General features: G+C 41.6%; 1 long non-coding RNA gene across 1 annotated transcript in view; it reads left to right on the forward strand.

The window, feature by feature from the left end:
* The window catches only part of LOC110406024, a 162,981-nt gene extending 147,637 nt beyond the window's left edge, over nucleotides 1-15,344 (forward strand). The window contains exons 6-7 of the long non-coding RNA XR_002443205.1: nucleotides 3,985-4,061; nucleotides 14,997-15,344. This is a non-coding gene — a long non-coding RNA (uncharacterized LOC110406024). The remainder of the gene's footprint in view (nucleotides 1-3,984; nucleotides 4,062-14,996) is intronic.

Consider the following 17,272-nt stretch of genomic DNA (forward strand, 5'->3'; position numbering starts at 1 on the left):
GCTACAACTTTATTTCCTTTTTAGCTCGGTTTTCCAAGTGGAACATACAAACTAGTGCCTGGCTCAGTATGAAGTACATGCACATGACGTTAGACACTATGACTGGGTGAACTGCCTATGGTAAAAGACTTATGTTTGCTCTAGGGAAGCTAAGAATCAGATGAAAGGTACAAGATACTGAAATCTCTAATAATAATAAAAAGGTGCCATTTTTGAGCACGTGTATCTGGTTGAGGACTAAATTCAATCTCTGCTGTAATATGCTTTATCTATGGGATTCCGTATGGAAAATAGAAGGCAGTCAGAGGTCAACAGATGGGAACTGTAGGCCCAGCAACTGTAGTAGAGAAGAAAAGTTTGCAGCCTTTCCTTTACTGGTTTGTGTAAATGAATATGAGGAGAGTGGTTGTCTGGATAAGGTAACCTCCCTGTATGGGAACTGCTGAGTCACGGCCTGAACTGCTGATCGAGCACCTGGAGGAAAGGCCCAGCCAGCCCTGGGAGCACAGGTGAAGGCAATTCACTGTGTGACCGGAAGGCCTGGAGCCAGGCTCCACCCCTCTTAGGCCTCACTTAAGGGCTGACTGCCCCTGAGGAAGGATTTCTTGCTGGAGATCTCTCCTTGGTGGAAGCTTTGAATCCAGAATCTTCTGATAACGGGTGAGAGCTCTACTTCCCTTCCTTTGTAGCGCCTTTCTATTGTGCTGGTCCTTCCACCTCTTTTGTAATGCCTTTGCTATTGTGTTGATTTTTCCAATTGCTTTGCACCCAAGAGATATTCTTTATTGAATATTAATAATCCCTTCCCCAATCTAATAGGAATTTGAGAAATTTGTAATTAAGAAGTTGCCTATAAGACATAAAAATAGGGTGAGATTCGGGAATGGAAGCGTGTGTTATAGAAATATCTAGCTGGAGAGCAGAACAAGTGGAGATATTTTTTCAGAAGTCCTTTTTGTCCTTAAAATGGCAAGAAGTCTGCTACTTCTGTGCGCAGAGGAAGCTGAGAGGTTCACAGACACTTGCACTTGAATTCATATTTAGAAATAGCTTTCTGCTTTTCCTTCGTGTGCTTGTTTGTCCACCTATAATTATTCATCCTCCTTTTTCTCCAGTTACATACTTTATAATGTTAAGCAGCTATTGCAAGAAGCAGCTTATTCCTGTGTGACAAGATTTAATTAAACTTCCAGTGAAATAATTAGTGAGGGTATTTCAAAAGGCTGTTTAAAATCAATGCAGCACTGAGGTCCAAATAGAGTTAACACTGTCATCAGAGATCAAAGCCACTGAAGAACGTGACTGAAAATTAAACCCCCAGTAGCAGTCAAATAAAGAAGCACACTGAAGCGGTTGTGATTTTCTGCCTCTTGGGTCCTATCTACAAATTGATTTGATGTGGAAAATTTCCCTCAGGAAGCTTAAAAAATAGTAAATTTCCATTAGTTACATAGCAAAGAATGTTCTTTCTATAATTTATAACCCATTAGGAAATGTTTTGGGAGGTGTTTGCCTCCTGTTATCTGTGTTTTCTGCTTTGCCAGCAGACCAGCTGGAGGCTGGTTTGGGGGCTTTTTGCTGCCTTGTAGAGCTTCAGGCCCAGAAAGGGGTGAGCGTGGAGATCTTCAGAGGAGCGGGGGAGAGTGAAGTGCTGAAAGCATGGAGTTCCCCTGTGTGCCATAAATCCCAGCCTAGAGGCACGTTCTTGCGTATCTCGGATCTCAGGAGACCAAGGCAGAGGCTCCTTCTCTGCCTTGGTAACCTGTGGCCTGCCATTTACCTAAGGTCAATCTTCTTATCCCCTTGTGGAGGAGTCATCTGTATTGAGAACGAAATCCTAGTGCTGCCCAGTGACTGTACTTAGCTAAATGCAGTCAGCAGTTGGTTTCTGCAGGAGCTCGATCAAGGTGCCTTGTTCAGTGATGCAGTCTGCAGTGCAATTATTTCTCCAGCGCTCTTTAGGTATCACAGTATGCAGATGGCTTCTGGAGTTCATGGTTTATGACAGCACCTAAGCCATAAGCTTAGCAGGACTTCAGACTGACCTCTTGTACGTTTGCTAGGACACTTCAAAGCTACAGTATTGAGTGTGGAAAGCAGGAATTTGGCAAAGGATGAGAACAGCTTAGCCTCACTGAATGGGGGCAGTGGAGCTGTGGTGTGTGAGGGAGTGCTTCCCTTCAGGTGGGGAAACCTGAGTGCCTGTGGGCTGCTGCCCTGTGCAGCCCGTGGCCGTGTGTTGTGCTCATGTGCAGAGGGGAGGCTGGGACATCTGCTGGTTTCTGTTGTATTTATAACTGGGCTCTGTTGATTTGAATTGCCTGAAGCTAAGGACTGCATCTCTGGGTAGAACTGGTGAAAATATCAAGAGCTACTTTGCAGGGAACAGATTTAATGGGTATGTGCTATGGGTTGCATGTTTGTCATCTCTTTTGAGCTGTGCTGTGCTTAGTTCGAACTGTGAAGATCTGAATAATTTATTCAGAAAGTTATGCTAACTGTGTATGGCACAGAAACCCTGGAGATGAGTAAATAATTAATAAATACATTTCTTCTGCAGCTCTGTCCTTGTTTGAGTCACTCAAGTCTTGCTGAATATGCTGAGCAGTCAAATGCACTTTTCTGTGCCCTGTACCGGGGTCCCTTCAGTGTTTCTATTCTGAGGACTAGTAATTCCTTTAATGCCTCTTTAAGAATTTCACATAAATAATTAAAATTGGGAACAATGGAGTCTGTTTGTGATATGTTGGTAGGCTTGAATGAAATAAAATTGAAACCAAGCTGTCAGCAGTAGGAGAATGTGCTGGCACTAAGTGGGGTCAAGTACAGGCTGAGCAGGTGTAGTAGAAAGTTGCTGCAGACTAATCACCTGTGTGTCCCCAGGGGCTGAGCACCTCCATGGCCAGTCAGTGTTGAAAAGCTGCTAAAAGTCTGTTGTTGTTTGAAGCAGGGATTCAACAGCCAAGTCTTATTATTAAGAATGAAACTATAGTACAGACCAATGTTACCACTCCCTGTGGAGTGGATGGCATTCGCCTGCTGCCTGGGCATGTGTGCAACGAGATCTCTTTGAGTAGAGGAGAATCTGGTGTGGTCTTGTACCCTCTACAGCGTGTTTGAGTGTGAGGTTTCTGCATGTCATTCTCTGGATTTCTTCTATTTCCTTTTTTTAACATTTCTTTAAGAAGCCAAGGAAATGTTATGTTTACAATCTCAAATATCACAGTGCCTCTTTGCATCCTTTGAAATACTTCTGACGAAGGCCAGAGGCATTTCGTAATGAAGGATAGTAGCTAAGAGTCTTGAACCTCTTAAATTACCACATGCCATGCTGTCCATTGATTAGTTTGTTAGGCTTCTTTCTTCAATATATATATATGGGGATAAGCATAGAATGCAGAAATAAGTGTTTGTGCAATGTAGGGCGAATGACAGAAACAAGAACTGCTTATTTTTGAAGGTGAAAAGTGTAAGCCTTTGTAGCCGAAACAACTTGGGATCGCTCAAATTCATAAATGTTGTTGCATTCAAGTAGGAGAGACTGTAGTGTGCACACTCTTGTCTGGCTCACAAAAATGAGACATGCATTAAAAATAAGGATACTGAATATCAGAACTAATCCCACTTAAAACAACTTATGCCTGCAATAATCAGTTATTTCAAATATATAGTCCATCTTTAGGTTATTTTTTATAATCTTACACTTAGAATAATTATTTTATGGCCTGATTTATCTGCAGTCTCATCACTGGGAAGGAATATAAGCTAACTGAACTTTTGTGTCATACTTCTTGAATATTCATTTTGAAAATAGTGAAGTTATGATAGTTTGATTTCCAAATAGTCAAGAACTAGTCACAGATGACTAATGCATTGTCTTATCACTTAATGCCCTATGATATGTAGTAGCTACTGTACAGTTGAAGATTTTTGCCTACTACAAGTCCAAGTGTTTTGTAATTACTATTATTTTTCTTTTTCTAGGGCTGCTGCTGAATTATTCAGATGTGGAATGGGTCTTCTGACAGCAAGAATTATTATAAAGACTTGAGATTTACAAGGTAATGAGAATGACATCTGCTTACGTGATGGAGGGGAGGGATTTAAAGAAAATCTTTGTTCTCTTACCTGTAATTTGGTAAATGTTGTGGGAGAACGTTGCAGTCACCCCAGCAATCATGCTGAACTGGTATAAGGATACCCACAGTGTAGCGGCTCTTTCATTAAGATTTATGCATATAACAAAAACATTTTCCTAAATGCCCTTTGGGTAATTAAATGAGTGTCTTTGTGCAGCAGGCTTTGAATAATGATGACGTCCTGGGAGGTAATCATCACTCCCAGCAATCACAATCATGATCTTCAGAGAATGAAAACACAGTTAACCAGCAACCCATGGTGCTCTCTGTGAATGAGCAAGGCACTCGGCGTTTTGCTGGATGAGTAACTAAATATTTACAGTGAACTTGGCTCCTTAGTGATGCAGGTTGAGGAGTCAAGGAGCAGTGAGGTCGGTGGACAGACTGCATACAGTGCCTGGAGCAAGCTCAGATGTCCTGGGCAGTGCTCCTCTGCTGTTGCTTTACATAGTGCTTGCTTGTAGTGAATATTCTTATTTAAGAAATATTCTTAGGGCAGTTACAGCTGTATGTGGAAGGGCTTGAAGCACAGGGCTTGTGGTAAAGCGCATGCAGTGGTTTGAACCAAGTTAACTGCAGAATGCGGTACTGGAGCACCAAGCCCACCCCGTTTCCTTCATGTGATTGTACCTGCAAATTTCTGAGTTGGGTGGCTCTGTTATATAGACAGGATCCAAAAGACATTGTGTCAATATATAAAAGAACTGATACATGTAATGCAGGAATGGGAAGGTTAGAAACAGTACCAATGTGCAGGACAAAAAGACAGTTTTCTGGAGCCTCCATATCCACGTAAGAAAGCCTGATATGGCTACAGATGTTGTCATTATTTCACTCAAATATAAATGTCAACAAATTTTAAGTTAATATTTAATAAAACATCAGCACCCTGGGAAGCACTGGAGAATTACCCAGCCAAATTTAAAGGGATCAGTACCCTGAGGCAAACAGCCCTATCTAGGTAGGGGTGCGGAGTTTTCTGAGGGATAGAAGGATAACGGAGGGGGATAAACAACTCTTTCACTGAGTTGTTTCCCTCACAAGAAGGATGAGATCAAATGCAAGAAGTGTGCCAGGTTTGTTGCTGTGCTGGTGTTTGTTCAATTGTCAATCTGATTGAGGAGCTGTGATGGGCAGCGAGTGGGTACCAAAAAGCAAGTGAGTTGAGTTCAAAGGCCATGCTGGATCCCCACATCTTCTGTACCTTCTGGTCAATATGGACTCTGCTGGTGCCATGAGATGAATCAGTTCAGCTTAGGGTCAGACCAGTGCCAGAGCGGGAGGAAGGGGGAGGCCTGCGCTAGGATGAGGGCTTGAGCAGTGGTGCCTCTCCATCCAGCAGTGGTGAGGTGTTAGTCTGGCACTGCTAGGGCAGCCTTTCATTTCCATGCTGGTGCCTCATGAGGTGGGCTAAATCAACTGCATAGTGCCTGCTTTTAGAGTGACCAACATCAGCTTATACTATTTTTGCCTTAATTCTGGAGAAGTTCTCTTTGCTGTAAGGAAGTTTTTTTTCCTGTTTCCACTTCAATATGGATACAGGTGGCAGAGGAAGAGGGAGAATGTTCCTTTCAATTTCTCATAAATTGATTATACTTCAACAGTTTGACTTTTTAACAGAATGTTATTTTTCTTAACAGTCTTCTATTTAATAAGTTGCATAACGTTAACAGGACTTGGTTTTGATGACAAAACAGCATTTACTTGCATAGTCGGTTCTGTAGTGGTTGATATTTCTGCTTTACCTGGGGATATAGTTGGTTATGTGATGGGCTTCATTTTTTCAGGGAACTTTAAATTTGACTGAGACTCCATTTATTTTACCACTTAAATGCTTTTTCCCCAAACACTTACTTCTCTAATAATTGCTCTTAGTCGTATCTGTCATCTGAGGATCTTGGAACATTTAACTTAAATTTCCTGGTGATTTCTTATAATTTTTTTCCTCTTTCATTGCTATCAATACTGATTCTAGTGTAAATATAATGATTTATTACATTTTTTATGTTGTTAGTTTTCCCGTCTGGAACCACAAGCCTGATTATTATTTGCTAAAGTAGAGTCTCTCTGACATAAAAGAGAGGCGGTAGAAAATGCAAGAGCTTAGTAGTAGTGCTCCAGGCAAGAGAGAACAGTGCTTGCACTAGATGAGGGGAAAATCTCACCAGGAGTACACCGACAGATCAGGTCACCAAAGCGCACTCATCGGTGCACTTCAGCTTGCAGAGCTTTTGATGGGAACAGGCTTGTTGTTATGTCTGCAATTCACATCCACTTTGCAAACTGTTAAGGTATGCCACGGACTGCAGGATGCCTGAAGGGAATGAGATGCAAAACAGAATGACCTCTGACCATGAAATGTTGATATTTGAGATTTTTTTGCACAGAGTGCCTGGATTGAACATGGAATACTGTCTGTGGCTGATGAAGAGAGTCTGTGCATGTTAGACATGAGTGGGTTAAGTTTTAAAAGAAGGAAGGTTGAGATAAAGATGCTTCTGCATGTTTTCTTCTCTTTTCAAAAAGTTAGCCATAGGGAAAATGTAAATCTTGGTGGATAAGTTAAAGATGACTTGAGGCTGCTGTCAGTCACTCAGTGCTCCTAGAACAGCTGCTACTAAAGAGCTTGTTTGCTTTTTGTACCTCTTTACTTGCCCTTGATTGCCTCTCTCTAAAGATTTCTTCTAAGCCCATTTGCCATTGAGAGCAATGACTGCGAAGTGGGGGGCAGAGCTGATGGCAAGCAGTGTTTCAGCAAGCAAAACTTAAGTTTTTTTTTTACTCGGTAAAATGTATCTGCTAGTGGTCCAAAGAGATGGAACAAGACAATTGTTATCACTCCTTGCCTATCTTTTGGCAAATCCATGCGTTTCCTCTTTTCCCCTCCATCAGACCTTAACATATTCCAAGAGGGGAAATGTCTGTGGGTGAAAAGCAAGACTACTCAATGTTTGGTGGCCCAGACAGTGAAGGTGAAGGCAAAGAAAACTTAACTCCCTCCACCCCTAAAAAAAAAAAACCCAAGTCAAAACATTTTATAGTTTTCACAGAAATTGAGGAATCATAAATACAATGCAAGTCTTTGATTTCTTTGAAAGGGCTTTGGATGAGTTCATAATTCTGGGGGTTATCATTGCCAAGTTCTCTATCAGTTAGTCTTTTGCCCTGTTACAACACGGGAGTCCATCCCGAAGAAAAAACTATGTGAGAAGATTTTACTTTTCTACTGCATGAAGATGAGAACAAGCACAAGGAAGCCAGTAACACCCCAGGTCCTGTGGCATAGGGCATTTGGAGAAAGCTGACATCTAGGAAAATATCATTTGGAGAGATGGGATATCAGGCTAACTGTGGTATAGAAAGGAAATAGAGGGGTGTCTGAGGGACCGTATGAGATAGGGGTCTTTGGGTACAGCCAGAGTCATGTAAAAGTGAGAGAGAAGGTGTTGTCACAAACATGGAGAAGGGGGGTGGGGATGGAAAGAGAGAGCTTAATTTGTTTGATTTCATGGAATGCTTTGGATGAAATCCACAGGCTGTTCCTCATTTTCATTTACTGGTTTACCCTTCCACCTCAATAATCCCCTTGGGAGCTTCTGGTTAGGGAGGCCTGTTTTCGGGATGCCATAGAAATAAAAAAGTAACAGTAAGGGGAAGTGCCATGCTGGGCACACCTAACATTTGCCTGGTATCCCTGATAAATAGCCAGAAAGCTGTGGTTATGCATGAGAAGTGATCTTATGGTTTTTGTGACTTAAAGAAAATAAAGATTTAAAAAGTCCTTTTTTCTGGGATCTGTAGGATGCAGCCTGGCACTGGCAATCCAAACCCATGGGGCATGGTACATCACATGAAATAATTGAAAAATGGAACATTGTTAAAACTTCTTGTGAAGCAATGTGAAATTTCCTGGTTGCCTCTTCTTTACTTCCAAGTTCTTAAATTTTTTTAAATACCACCTTTAGAACAACAGTGCCATTCACTTTGTAATTTGTCTTTTTATTCCTGATAATAAGCATGTCGACTACAAAAATAGCCATTCTACTTGTGATCATCGAACTCCAGCTGAATTTCAGACAAAGAATTTGGCAGATCTCCAGCTAAAATATTAGACAGCAATTCAAGCAGTGATTAGAGTTTGTTGCTTATACACTTTGTGCTTTTAAATCTCTGTATTGCTTCTGATACTTCAAAAACAATAAGCTATTGTTCCCCTAAAATACATTCTGAAATACCTCTGAACTGAATATTGCCATATTTTTGCATGGGAATAAATCTTCTGGAATGCAAGGACTGAATATTGCACCAGAAAGTTAAACATGCTTGCAGGAACAGAATGCTGCCCATCCTGGGTGGTTTGCGTTGCACTTGTTTAACCTGAGTTTGGTCAATACACAGCCAAACTCTTGTTCAGCTTGGTAGGGAAAGGTCTGGGTTCTTACTTCAGTTTCTCTACTTATAGCTGTGCCTATGCAGTGTTCGTGTGGGTATCTTGTACAGTTCCAGAAGAGGTGTATGCTGCTTTTCCAAGTCAAAACCTGGTCATTGAATGGATAAAAAAAAAATCTCAACTCATGGCCTCATCCAGAGCTCACTGTGGTCAAAGGAGCGCCATTCACATAAATCATTTTTTCCTATCAAGCAAGCATCTGTCTTGTGGCTTCAGTGGCACTAGTCCTGTATTTAAGTGTTACATCAGTGTTGGTTAGTCTTCAAATCATAGGAACATTAAGGTTGGAAAAAGCCTCTAACATCACCAAGTCCAACTGTCAGCCTATCCCCCTACCAGGCACTCAGTCCCTGAATTGGAATTTTATTCTTTTGTTTGTTGAGACAGCCTTGGTTCCTACTGTTTTAAAATCTCTAGATTTCATTCCTGACTTAATCCATCAATCCTCTCATTTTTTCCAGTTTATTAAATTAAAACTGTATCGTGTCATTTCAAATAAATGACATTCAGCAAAACCTCAAGACTAAAGTTCTGCAAAGCTACGTTAGTTGCAGTAACCCCAGCTACAAATCCTGGGGGCAGAACTTGGAGGCTAGCACTACAGTGTACTTTGTCTCCTTAGTTTTAGAAAGCACGGGATGCAGTAATTACCTGCAAAAAGTAAATGTACCTGATTTCTGATCTTAAGTCCATACTTAAATTAAGGGATATTTTAAAGCTGCCCTTTTGAAGGATTAGCAAGAGGAAGAAAGCAGTGTTGTTCCTTTATCTTCAAGCCGCACGCAAACTGAGGCATCCAAGGACCACTTCTCGATAAGCTCAGTGCGACTTATCTCCCAATTGAAATACATGTCATTCTTCCCTTTAAACCTATCTCAGGATTCAGATTACTTACAGCTGCTCCCTTTCTCCCCTTCTCAGTCTCCAACTTCTTTTTTTTTTAACATGCGGAGAAAGCGATTTGCTTCCAAATATGTATCTTTTCATAACATAAATTCATGGAGAGGATGGGCAAAGACGTATATGCTCGGCTGAGCTAATGAGAAAATGACTCAGTCTGCGTGCCTAACATCTCCTTGTATCACATAAAGTGTTTGACAAAGAAAGATGGGTTTTGCTTTGAATACTCGGAGCTGCCACAATAACTGATCATATTTTGTAGATTACAATAGGCTTAGAACAACAATAAAACAGGAGCCATGCAGCCTGTTCTGTGCGAGGCTGTAAATACCAGCTGCAGCTCCGTAACGAATAAATCCTCGCTTTGAATTTACGTAGAGCACGTTTTGGTGAAATCTTAATTGAAGGAAGAGAGCAGAAATGCCAAGCTATAACCTTACCACCTCTCCTGAGAGAACATTTGGGATACCATTTAGGCAATCAACTGTTGCTGTTTTTTTAATGAAAAAAACAAAAAATCTTGTAAGGACAGCGTGACTGACCTGTTTCAGATACGACCTCGTGTTTCTGTTGTTCCCAGCTCTTCTCTGTGCCCCTGCTCCACCCTCACACTAACAGGCAATGTATTAGGTAAATTTAGGTGAACTGAATTTCTCTTCAGATTGTTTTCTCTGTCTTGAATACTTCCTTGAATGAAGGCATCGTCTTGCCTGCAGGGAAATGTAACACTGGCCTCTGTTATTTAACATTCTAGAGTCCTATAAAATGAGCTGGGGGGAAAAATGTAATACCTGGTGGTGTAATGAGCAAACAGCATTTCCTTGGTTAACTAAAACTTAATGAAAGTTGAAAATTTAAGGCTGAAAGATGGGAGGGAGCATCAGTATTTCAGGAAATGCCCATGCCGTTTTCTTCCTCAGTAAGGTTTCGCTAATTTTCTGATTTTTACAGGTGAAAAATAATCTATTTCTAGGTATTCCTAAAGCAAGTTTGGTAGGGTTATTTGTTACAAATATCATTAGATGTCTGTCCCATACAGTACAAATATATAGTTCCAGACATATGTACGTGCCTGTTATTCAGCTTAGCTTTCATTTGGTGGTCTCATTTCTTATACTACTTTTTGCACGAGAAAATTGCTATAGGATGATCTGAATTTTTAGCCCTAAGTTAGATCCTAAACCAATATGGTTCTACCAGGCTAAAAATTGAATTAATGTTTAGATAAGTAGAAATTTGACTTCGCATTGTTTTGTTAACCTCTGGTTGAGTAATCTAAACTGTTTTGAAATCTATTTTCTACAAAAATTGTAGCCTGTTTACTGTGCTATCTTTATACTGACTTGTGAAACCTTCCTGTTTATTCTACTGTGCAGAAGAAATCATTGGCAAAGGGTATATATTTTATATTGGTTTAAAAAAAAATTGCATCTGCTTTGCCTAAGCAAATTAAAACACTCGTTTTCTGCTTTCAGTCTATCTGAATTAACTGAGATTGCATTGAATACCTGTATGTGCACGAATGCAACAGGTAAAAAGGATTTACTGCATTCTTACAAAAATTAGATGCTATCGATCTCCTCTAAGCGTGACTTGTTAAAGACGCTGCTCATTGCCATAGTTTTTCTTCTGTGATGCTTGTTTTGTAGACTGAGCTTGCTTCAGCCATCTGTGGGTTCAACCTTCATCAACTGAGAGCAGAATAAATAAGATTTGATGATGACAGAGCAAACGTTTTGGCATGTAAGAACAAGGCAGTAACAAACAACTCCGTCAGTGCTGGGCTTTGGATTTGGTGACATTTAAAATAGCTGGCCAAGCGTCTCTGAATAGTTATATTTTGTAACCTCAGAGGGGATAGGGAAGACCTTTCTGTGGTGATATTTTCCTGTAGAAAGAAAACTAGTAGCCCCACGTGGCAATGAAGCTGTGCTGCAAGCTTTTGGTATCCATTTTCAATGGAGATCCTGCTTGGTATTTAAATATTGCATTCTTAACAAGCCTTGAACGTTTTTATAGTGTATTCAGTGTGCATTAAAAAGTATGTGCAAGTTTTGGCATAGGTAATTATGTCTATATGAATTTAATTTCCTATGCTGGACAGCTGGTGGTCCAGTTAGGGCTTGCAAGTGAAGGTCAGGAAGGATGAGGCGAGAACTGAAGGTGAGTTGCTGGCCTTAGCATTTGACCCAGAAGTTTATTTTAGAAGCACTTAGCATCCTGTTTGCCATTTCCTGCATTCATGGGTCAGAGATACAGCCAGGCTGATCATATATATAGAACAGATCCCTTTTAATTAGTGGCAGATTCCAGTACTATGTAACCTTTTCTCCAGGCCAGCCACTAGCAAAGAGAGTCCACTTAAGGAGTGGGTTCCTTGCACTGCCAGCACATCTGTGCTGTCCTGCAGTCCCTGAGCAGTATCACTGGATTCAACTTAGGTCTTCTATATGCATAAAATAAGAGAGACTTCTTATCACCAAATTCCCACGTGGCGATGGGAGGTGCTGTTGACAGCAGCACTGTTTGGCTCCATGTAGAACACATGGGGAGCCCAAAGGTGGCCATGAAGGTTGTGCCTTGGGACGGGAAAGCAGCCTGAAGCCATTCCAATGATCCATGCTGTTCAGCAACACTTAGAGCTGTTGTAAGGAATACCTTGAACAATTTGCAAACAGCATTTTAAGTGCTTTTTTTGCAGTGGTTTTATTTCTTGCTCATCCCCGGCTTCCTGAGTGGTTCTGGAGGGGTTGATGAGCTGCCCACATGCACCCCTCAGACACAAATACTGACCTGCATGTTCTGACATGGCCGTTGGTCCATAGCTTTGTGAATGGAACCCAGTTCTGCCCTTCTCCTGCTGGGAAGCTGGTTTTCATGTAGCCGTATGTCTTCTAATAAAATTAACTGAAATTAATTAGCTAGTTCCTCCTTAGCTCTTCTGACAGTGTAATCCCATGTCACAAGAGCACCGTATTCAATTTGGCACCAGCTGCTCACAAGAAAGGCCCAGAGATAAATGAGCGTGTAATCTAAATTACCTCTAAGCACTTGAAAGACCAACCCATCTAGAGTAGGTGAAAGTCATTACTGGTGAGCTGACAGTGTTTGGTCATAAAAGGCAGGAATGCATGGTTTCCTGGAAACCAGAGAGGAAGCTGACAGTTCTGTCTGGCTGTGTCTGTGTCCGTGTGTTTTCACCAGGGGAATACAGGTTCACTAACAACATCTTTTCATCTGTTGTAATTGAGGAACGGTTACAGTTTGTATGTTTGGTAACTGAACACTTTGCCATAAAAATGTTAAGTTATAGGAGAAATTTTAGTTGGAGAGCATTTTCTACTTCCCTTGTGGTAAAAGTCACGTAGTGGAACAAGTTGTGCACTGATGCTTAGAAGTAAATCTCACATTTTAGGAGCAGAAGAAATTGTGCAAATCAGTGCCACATCTGTTTGTGGCATTAGTGGATGTGAGGTCAGAAGAAACAAACTTCATAGAGAAAAATGCTCCTCTGAGAAGAGTAACTGCACTGAGGTCAGAGGGACAACTTTTATATGTAGTTACTATTCATATAGTTATGTTTTACGCTTTAGCCTTCATAAATTTATATTGCACACTACTTATAAAGAGTACTGTATCGCTAAAAAGTTGTTACTCTGGTGACAGTCAACTCTAAATAGAGGTTATTCTTTGATTTTTTTATTCACTGTTTATCTATTAGGCTGTGAATCCTTGAGATGTCTCGGTGCAGGAGCTATTGGCATCTTGCCACGTTTTGTTATGATCAATGGACTGCTTTGCAGAGCAAGAATCCTATGTCCTTTCCAGCACATGGCGGTTTGCTCTGTGCCTTTGAACCTGGAAATATGCTGTATAGCAGATGGACAAATATTGCCACTAGACCGAAGTATGATGACAAAGTCCTGCTGTCAAATCAGTCATGGAGCTTTGTGCAATCAAAGGATGTAACTTTTGTGTCTGCGTGTGCTAGCAAATAGCAACTTCAGCATTCTGCGCCAGCTGTGTTATGGCGGCATATGCCTCTACTTTGTCTGGTGTGAGAAATGCTGTAGTGGTATCTGGGAAAGTGTTTGTCACTTGGATGCTTTCAGATTCTCTGTACCTTCTGAGACAGAGGGCAGGTAGTGTTATTTCTGTTGGCACTGCTGCAGCGTCGTGCAAGAGATGCTGCAATGCACACTGTGGCTGCAATAAGTTGGTGTGCATGGAGTGGTTCTCCTGTGTTCCAGAGGATGCTTCATGCTCTGGTCGTGGGCCTGTGGCAGTGCTACCACGTGGTGCCTCTTGGGCTGCTCAAGGCATTGTTTGCTGCAGGGTAGGGATGCGCAGAGGAGCATCTGCCAGCTGTAGCTGCTGGGAGGTGTAAATCATTCGGTGCTGCACCCAAGCTGGTGGTGCATGACAGTGCTAGAGACCCCCTCTGAAGTCTGAGCTTCCTTCTGCCTGGCAGTGTGCAACAGCAGAAGGATCTGATTGCTGCTGAGGAGACAGGTGACAAACACAGAGGCTCAGAAAAAAGTGTACGCAATGGTTTTCACCCTGTAGGGTGGTGGTAGTAGCCTGAGAGGAGAAGGTGATGTTGGAAGCTGGGTTTGCTTCCCAGCCAGTGCCTCAGACCCTCACTATCCTATTGCAGAACTTCAAACAAGGCAGCAATTCTGCTGGTGCCATGGGGTGCAGAAAAGCAGTGTTGCTTAGGAACTGGCTTCCTCCTGGTGCCTCTCACTTGGTTGTCCTTGAGATCAGCACAGAAGTCCATTTGCAGGCTTGCAGAGGAGAGCAGCATTACCATGGCTGTGAGGCTTCTAGTATCATCAGTGCTGCCGTAGAAATAGGATTTTCTGCTTCTCTTGTGATGGTTGAATCTCTTTGCACAGATTTTGTGGATGGATGAAGTATTGAATACTGTGATTCAATGTCTAGAGCGTGGTGGGTGAATTGCACGAAGGAGCTGCTCAGTAAGGCTCCTTGCTGCCAAGATCCTTACAGCAGCTGGATCGCTGTAGGAGAGGCTTGTGTTGCTGGGAAATAGGCCTGGATAATTAAACTTTTAAAGCTGATATTTCCACGATCTCTAGATCTTTGAAGTTTTCCATCTATAATATTTATCAAACCTGACTTATTTCTTGTCACTACGGTCTGCTTAAACCAAGTCACCCCTTTATATAGATGCAGCTTCTTGCTCCCATTGAGTTTCTAATGCCTGTACCTGAGGACCCTGATAATCTGCATGTTCCATTGTAGTGCCTCTTTACTTTTTCGTTGCTCTTTCCTTTGTTGTTCAACAACTTTAAGGATTAATTTCTCCCACTTCTTCCCCATTAGCATGCCTAGGAGGCTAGCACCCTTTCTGTGTTGTTGTTCGAACTGCGACTGTTCAGTCCAGGCTCTCTGTGGTAGTCTTGTTTGGATTTGCTGTATTGTTATGGACACTTTCATTTGCTGGATTTGAGCTTTTTTCTCTCTCTTTTTTTCTTTCATTTTAGATGTGCTTCTTCCTGAATCCAGAAGTTTACAAAGCCCTCAATTTACTTGCAAAAAACTTGTTTGTGTTCATAAATCTACAGGATCTCCTTCAAATTATTTTGCCTGACAGAAGTGCTTTCATGTTCCATTTTACAGATGAGTGAGCAAAGGCTGAGTTGGTGGAGGTGTGGGCTAAGAGTAGTATTCCTGCTTCCAGGTGTGAGACCCACGATTTACATATTTTATCTCCCATCTTCTTGGAGAAATGTAACTCAAGCTTTGTGTTTTGCATCAGTAAAACAATTTCTGACTAAGGCTTCAGAAATTTTCTTCTAAATTGGTATTAAAGAGAATCTCAACTGTAACAACAGCATTCTGTCATTTTTGATACAAGCTTATGATTTACCTGGTTTTGGAAAGATGTCATCTTTCCCATGACCTCCAGGATTGTTCAAGGACACTAGCTTTGTCATTAGGAAGTAAATAAACGTGAGTATGAGATTATGATGTCTTACCTTGCAAGACAGAAACTTTGCATCTCTTCTAAAGTTAATTCATTGCTCTTTGCCTTTCTGGGCCGTGGGCAGTGAGAGTCTTTGACAACTGTTTGCCGTAACCATAAATTTGGAAGTAATTCAGGGAGCTTCTAGCAGGAAGTGAAGGCTTCTGCCATACACCTGAGGCTCCTGTAATCCACTGGTGCTACAAATCAACGTGACCTTGTGATGCTGTGCAGTCAGTGATGTGCCAGCAAGGAGGAGAACCCCGCTCACTGCTGCGTGGGAAGAGAGCTCCAGCTCTGTCGATACCTCCCTGTTCCAGCTGAGACCTAATTGTTTGGGGAATTGGGAGAACCATAAATAAAGGAGATTAAATTCTACTGTTGAGACAGAAGTTTGATTTTTAAAAAGTCACGAGTTCAAGAGTGGTCATGCTTGCGTGCAAAATTGCTCTGTGATTCTGGAAGAAATGGTTGTAGATAATTTGGAGCCTGTGACTGCTTGTGAGCCCTGAATTAAGATGCTGAAGTTGTTCTCCTGTTGTGACTTCATTTTGTGCTGCTAGGTTTTTCCGTGATAGCTGTTCCCAGCTCTGGTTGTCCCACATTTTGAACTCTGAATGCTTTGTGAACGTGCACTACCGCAAATGCTGCTGGCTGTATGCAGTCCTCTGAATGTGAGCTCTTCTTGTAAGATCTGAACGAATCCCAGGTAGAGCCTGTTTGGGCAGCGTGCTTTAGGGGAGGGATGTGACCCAGAGTGGCTGTCTGTCCCTGTGCTTGAGCCCAGTTACCGTCACGAGAGCCAGCAGCATTGCCTGAGTGGCTTTTTTCTTGTAGTACAGCTCTGCATGTCCTCCAGCCCAGTAAAACTGTTAAGCTGAATGTTAAACTGAATTTATAATAACATTTCTAAGGACATGATAATGACGTTTCTAAAGGTGTTGACTGAAGTTAAAGGAGTAGGGATGTTAAGAAGTGTGGAAGAGGTTTTAGTTCATGAGTGTTTCTTTGTTTCTAGGAAATATGTTAAAAATGAATTCCTTTTTTTTTCTTTAGGAAGCTGGCCCAACATACAATGAGCTAACTGTGCCTTCTGCTGGTTTCACAAACTGTCGAAGTAGCACGCTCTCCGTAGCACACACTTTCATTAGAAGTAGCAGTTACTAGGCTGGGGCAGTTACCATATTTATTGCCCAGACAACTGGCTTGCTGTGTTGCTTCCCATGCTCTGTGTGGCCTCTCTATCTGTAGACTGCCTGCACTCAGAGCTTTTGTGTTAGTTTCCCCATGCTGGTCTGTAGGGCAGAGGTTTGATAAGCCTAACGTTAACTTGATGAAGCTGAAGTATGCAACTTTTTCTGTACCAAGAGCAGAGGTGAAACATGGTAAAACAGTGAAGACAGGTGTCACCCCAAAATTAACAAAAAGTGGATTTTCAAGGTGTATCTTTTAAGAATATAGATCCCTGCCTTCAAATCTGTGTGTTTGGTTTTTAATTGTACAGTCTGTAAGTAAGACTTTCCTCTGAAGACAATTGTAATGCTGGAGATTAATTCATTTTTAGATGTTGTACTCAACCTTCAGATTTGAAGCTGAATTATTCTCTGAATTTTGGGTGAGAACTGTGCTTGCAGCTCAGATTGAGTTCCAAGTAGAAGTCCTGTTTTCAGCTCCCATTTCTATTCCCCCCAAATGGATTTTTTAGTTGCTCTTATCAAATTTTGCCTAGTAATATCAAGGCTTTCATTTTTTAAGCAGTCCAAAGATCAGTCGTGCACTGACCTATCTACCCAG

This window comes from Numida meleagris, chromosome 13, assembly GCF_002078875.1.
Source record: "Numida meleagris isolate 19003 breed g44 Domestic line chromosome 13, NumMel1.0, whole genome shotgun sequence".
NCBI classification, from domain to species: Eukaryota; Metazoa; Chordata; class Aves; order Galliformes; family Numididae; genus Numida; species Numida meleagris.